The following is a 6,000-nucleotide window of genomic DNA, read 5'->3' as shown; positions in this document are numbered from 1 at the left end:
TAAAATCCAGTTTGCTGCAATTCTAGTGATTTAGGCTGTACATTGATAAACACTGGAAGAATGCTGCTGCACCTTGATTTCCATGCCACACCCTATTATTGATGGACAAGATGACTGCAACCAGATGTCTGCATTTGATCATGCAGTGAAACATTATAAATCAGCGGAAAGGAAAGACGATTAAGATGCTTCACTATTTTACATGGCTTTTGTAATGCCACAGCATCAGGTTAATCTCATTCTCTTATAAACACTTTTGTCAGTTAATTGGTCCATCTTTAGGTTCATCTCTTCCTGGACCACATTCTCATAACCATGGAGAGGTTCCCATGTGAGACATTTGATGGAAATCAAGTCAGATGAAGGCCAGTATAGTGTCCAGTACTGCATGTCCTTTGCTGCAAATGGAAGGCAGACATGGATTGCAAGGAATTGGTGGGAAAATATATTCTTGCGCAACTAACGCAGGGATATTTAGAAACCCGTCAAAGCCAATGATAGTCTACAGTGTCAAGGGATGACATCCCATAACCAATCAAGGAAATGCTCTCCAAAAATATCCTACAACACCCATGCAACAAAGGATGATTTACACACACACTAAAAATGAACATAAGTGTACATAAATATATGTGTGTATATGTGTGTGTGTGTGTGTGTGTGTGAAGGACTCTGAGTGGCTTGGCCATAACCTTGGCCTCATTGATGGGGAATTGCTATTGTTCCCAGTGGTTTTTCTGCTTTTTTATAACTTACATTGTTGTTGTGTATGGAAATACAGGCAGCCTTTTTAAAGTTCTCAATAAAATGTGATAACTTAAATTACTTACTTAAAACATACTTTGGAAATCACAGTAGAATATTTGATATTGGTACATGTAACTGAGTGGTTACAGTAATGTAACTGCACTACCTCAGTGTGAATTGTTTCTTCCCATTGTTCAGGCCATTTTGGGCACCTATATAACTTAGATGATGTTGTCATTCAAAACCCCTATGTCCTACAATGTATGTGTGAATTCATTTTTTTCATCACCCCTAAACAAGGTTTTGGAGGACAATCATGATCATATAATCAGGATATTGTCAAAATATATGCCAAAGGTATGTAAAATTCAAGCATTTAAATTATTCAGTGAAACTATCAAGCCTAAAAACCTTAGTCAGCCACAAAATATATCCAGCATAGCTGTGCACATGAATTATGTTTTATACCGGTAATGTGCCCCATAAGATCGCATTGTTGCTGGGGGCCATTTAAAGTTTGGACAAATAGAGAAACATGAGGGGGTGGAACCTGACAGTGGTTCCACTCAGCAGAGTGCACAGCAATTGGATGTGACCCCCAGTGCTTTCTCCCCTCTCCAAGTACAATACCCAAGGCGATTTCATGGGAAACTGAAACATATTGCTTTTTAATGGCAATTGGAAACATGAAAGTCTCAAATCGAAAAGTGACAGCTGGAAGACTTTCAGCTTCCTCTGCTGAGCAACATACACATACACACTGACAAAGATGTGAGTACAGATACACAGACACACATACATACACTCACATGCACACACACACACGTACACACAATTACACACCTGCACTCACATGCACACACAACTACACACACACATGCACACGCACACATTCAAACATTTTCCTAGCTCTGTGGCCAGTCTACTGAGAGTATCATTTAACAGCAAACTAAAAACATCAAGAACCGGATTGGGATCTGTCCCACCTGTCCCAGGTGTGAAGGGAATGGAGTGTGAAGGGGAGCCATCTCGAGGACTGTATAATTGTTTATACCTCAGCCTTAGACCACTTCACCATTGAGATCTATCAGAATATTAGGAATAAGCCATGTCAGTTTCAATAGAGCTTAGTGGTCCAGTGGTCTAAATCTGACGTTTAAACCATACTGTGGTCATTGCAGTTGGCCCACGATGTGGTATTCATTGTGTTCTTGGCTTGTTTTGATTATTTGACTTCAACGGCAACATCACAAAACAGATTTATATCAAAGACTCAAAAAATTCATCTGGGCAAACTATAAATATGATGATGATGATTATGATGGTTGCTAGCTGTCATCACTTAGCACTCATCCCTCCAGGTTGCCTCACAAACAAATAGAAGACTATCGCAAGCAATATCTACAACCAATTTAGCTACACCATTGAAACACATGAAATGTATGCTCTAATCTTGCTAGCATAAAACCATAACTTGTCAACTACCCATCCAACAACATCTTTGTATTGCTCTGAATGTGAAATAAGGCACTCAAGGTTGTGTGTCATGCCTGGCAAAGCTATTCACAATACACCATGGCCTCTTGTGCCCTCTAGCTATAATATAAGCCACCATTATGCCACCAATGTACTGAGGAGACATGCCCATACCATAGGAGTTACTGATGATTGGTGATGATATACACACTGATGACACACACACACACACACACACACACTGATGAGCCAAAACATTATGACCACTTGCCTAATATACTCTTGGTCCTCCATGTGCCACCAAAACAGCGCCAACCCACTGAGCCCTGAAGGTGTCCTGTGGTATCTAACACCAAAACATTAGGAGCAGATCCTTCAAGTCCCGTAAGTTGCGAGGTGGAGCCGCCGTGGATCGGATTTGTTGGTCTAGCACATCCCACAGATGCTCAATCAGATTGAGATCTGGAGAATCTGGAGGCCAGGGCAACATCTTGAACACTTCATCATGTTCCTCAAACAGTTGCCGAACAATGTGTGCAGTGTGGCAGGGTGCATTATCCTGCTGAAAGAGGAATCAGGGATCATCAGGGAATTCTATCTTCATGAAGGGGTGTACCTGATCTGCAACGATGTTTAGGTAGGTGGAACGTGTCAAATTGACGTCCACATGAATGGCTGAACCCACCCAACGCATTACACTCCCTCCACCGGCTTGTCGTCTTCCCACAGTGCATCCTGGTGTCATCAGTTCTCCAGGTAAACGGCGCACATGTACATGGCCATCCATGCGATCTGAAAGAAAACGGGACTCATCAAACTAGACGACCTTCTTCAACTGCTCCAGAGTCCAGTTCCGACGCTCGAATGCCCATTGTAGGTGCTTTTGACGGTGGACAGGGGTCATCAAGGGCACTCTGACCGGTCTGCGGCTACGCAGCCCCATATTCAGCAGGGTGCGATGCACTGTGTGTTGTGACACATTCCTCCTGTAACCATCACTAAAATTTTCTGTGACTTCTGTGCCACAGTAGACCTGTCAGTTCGGACCAGACAGGATAGCCTTTGTTGCCCTCATACATCAATGAGCCTTGGGCGCCCAACATGTTGTCGCCAGTTTGTGGTTTGTCCCTCCTTGGACCACTGACGGTAGGTACTCACCACTGCTGACCGGGAGCACCCCACAAGCCCTGCTCTGAAGAGATGCTCTGACCCAGTCGTCTGGCCATAACAATTTGACCCTTGTCAAAGTCGCTCAGGTCTTTACTCCTGCCTATTTCTCCTGCATCCAACACGTTGACTACGAGAACTGATTGTTCGCTTACCATCTAATCTACCCAGACCTTGACATGTGCCCTTGTTTCGAGATGATCAACATTATTCGGTTCACCTGTGAGTGGTCATAATGTTTTTGCTAATGGCTCATTAGTACATAGTATTTATATATTTATGTGTGTGTGTGTGTATTATGTTACATCATTTATCTTTCAGTCAGTAACTGCAGAACATTGGATGATTTGGCGTCCTTTTGATATAACCCCAAATGCACAACAGCCAGCACATACTGGCTACATCCAACCCAACTGGCTCCATCCCTCTGCCAACCTTTAACCTTTCCTCAGAGGAAGTGCTTCTCTAGCTTTTTCCTGTCCATGAATCAAAGGAGTGGAGCAAACACATAACTGAAACACAGTTCAAAATACAGTTGAAGCACAGTGAAATACAATTGGAACACAGTGAATCACAGCTGAAGCACAGTGAAACACAACTAAAGTTTCACTTCAGCTATATTCTACTCACTCAATCTGGACAGCAGAGACTGATACAGCTAGCTAACATTGAGACTTAACTGTCAGTGATAGCTACACTGTGCAGCTGCACTAGGAACACTCCGCATGCTATTTTTGGCCTTGACTTGACTGCGGTGTGTTTTTTCCTATCATAGTTATTTCTCCACATTAATCCACAAAACTGTTTTATTTTCATAGAAATCATTTGAAATGCTACAGGTATGAGCTCAAATCCAGCTTTGGTATTAATGGCACAATTGTCCACTAATGGTTAATTTCTTCTTTGTCCTTGTTGGGACATCTAAAAAGTCACACAGGTGCATATGTTCTCTTTATAATATTTGGCCTGTTAATTGTTTTCTGTCTGTGACATGATAATGATTTTTACTTAATCAACTGGAAAGTATTTGGTATTCTCAGATATGTATACTTTTAGGATTTTTCATTTCATTTTTTACATGTAGTCCCAGCCTACTCTAGATATCAACAAAAACATTTACAACTATCATCTATCAATGTTACACAGAAGATTTAAAAGTTATTTTCACATTTTGAGGGAATGTTATTGACTTGGCCTGTTGTTTTGTTAAGGGTACAATTGTATTTAAAGAAATAAAACAATTTAATGCATGACCTCCATCTGCAAGGAACATATTTAGTGAAGAGGAGTCATTGCTTATTGGTAATGATGTAGCACACCGGGGTTTTCCAAAATACATTCCATTTTGTTTAGAAGACACTCTTATCCTGAGTTTGCAACTTCCTAAAATGTTAATCGTGTGTACAGCCGGGTAGTTACTGAGGTAGTTCAGGTTAAGTACCATGCTCAAACGTATAACAGAACTGCCCCACCTGGGGATTGATATCACAAAGCAAACTTTGTGTTACAAGTCCTCCTCCTTACTACTACACCACACTGCTTCTCACTGCTTTAACTTGTGATATAATGTCATGAGAGAGAGTATTACATTACTGAGCATCTGTTTTGCTGATGCACTAACGCATGTTGGCTTGTAATGCTGGTGCTTTTGAAGCATGCATACCATAACCTGTGTAAATAGCCGGATGGTTACCAGAACGACTTTTCTGAAGTGTGCAACAGCATCACACAAGGGACTCACACCCTTGACCCTCACACGCAGAATCCGTTGCTCCAGCTGCAACACCACAAGGTGCTATTGTGGTGATCCAGAACCATTTTAAAAGCATTCAAGAAATGTTTTTGATCTGTGCTTGTAAACAGAGGGGAAATTTTGAACGTGCTAAAAAAGATATGAAGCGACGACAAGAAGATCTAATGAATTCCACATGTATATTTAGGCTTTTCCTCCATTTTTGTCAGTGCATGTCTGAGAAGAAAGGTTTTCAGGGCAGCAGGAAGAATCTGTTCAGCTGCAGAACTCATGGGTACACAGTCTGATGGAGAATGTTATGAAGGCCCTATTTCCTGTTTCCTGTCTGGTCCAGTTATGCTGTTACGGCAACGGCCCCTCCAGTGCCTGTGGCACACACATCACATCAGATCTGCCAGACGGGGCTTGCCAGCTTGAGTGAGTCAATAGGTGATATTTGCTATTAATGCTTTTTGGGAACTTTGCATGCATTAGTGTTTGGAAGAGAAACAGCAAGCAATGTTTCTGTTGGCACACTGGACAGCTTGCACCGAAAAACACCGGAGTGCGATCCAATTCAAACCTCTGCTGTTTTCCAAGGGCTAACTTTAAAAAGCATTCAATGCTTTGTTCACCCCCCCCCCCCCCCCCCCCCAACACACACGCACACACACACACACACTCAGAGTTTATAAATATGCCTTAAGGCCTCAGAAGTGAAAGAAAAATTCTGGAGTGAAAACAAAGTCTTTCATGGTTTAGATGAAATGTATGAAGAAAAATTAGTCCAGAAGTCATGCCAATGAAAGCCAAATGCTGAAATAATGATTGCCTGGAAATGTCTGCTACATCACGGCTTGTTCAGTGTACTATAACAG

The sequence above is a fragment of the Megalops cyprinoides genome, chromosome 20, assembly GCF_013368585.1.
Source record: "Megalops cyprinoides isolate fMegCyp1 chromosome 20, fMegCyp1.pri, whole genome shotgun sequence".
NCBI lineage: Eukaryota > Metazoa > Chordata > Actinopteri > Elopiformes > Megalopidae > Megalops > Megalops cyprinoides.
Note: the sequence above shows the minus strand (reverse complement) of the source record.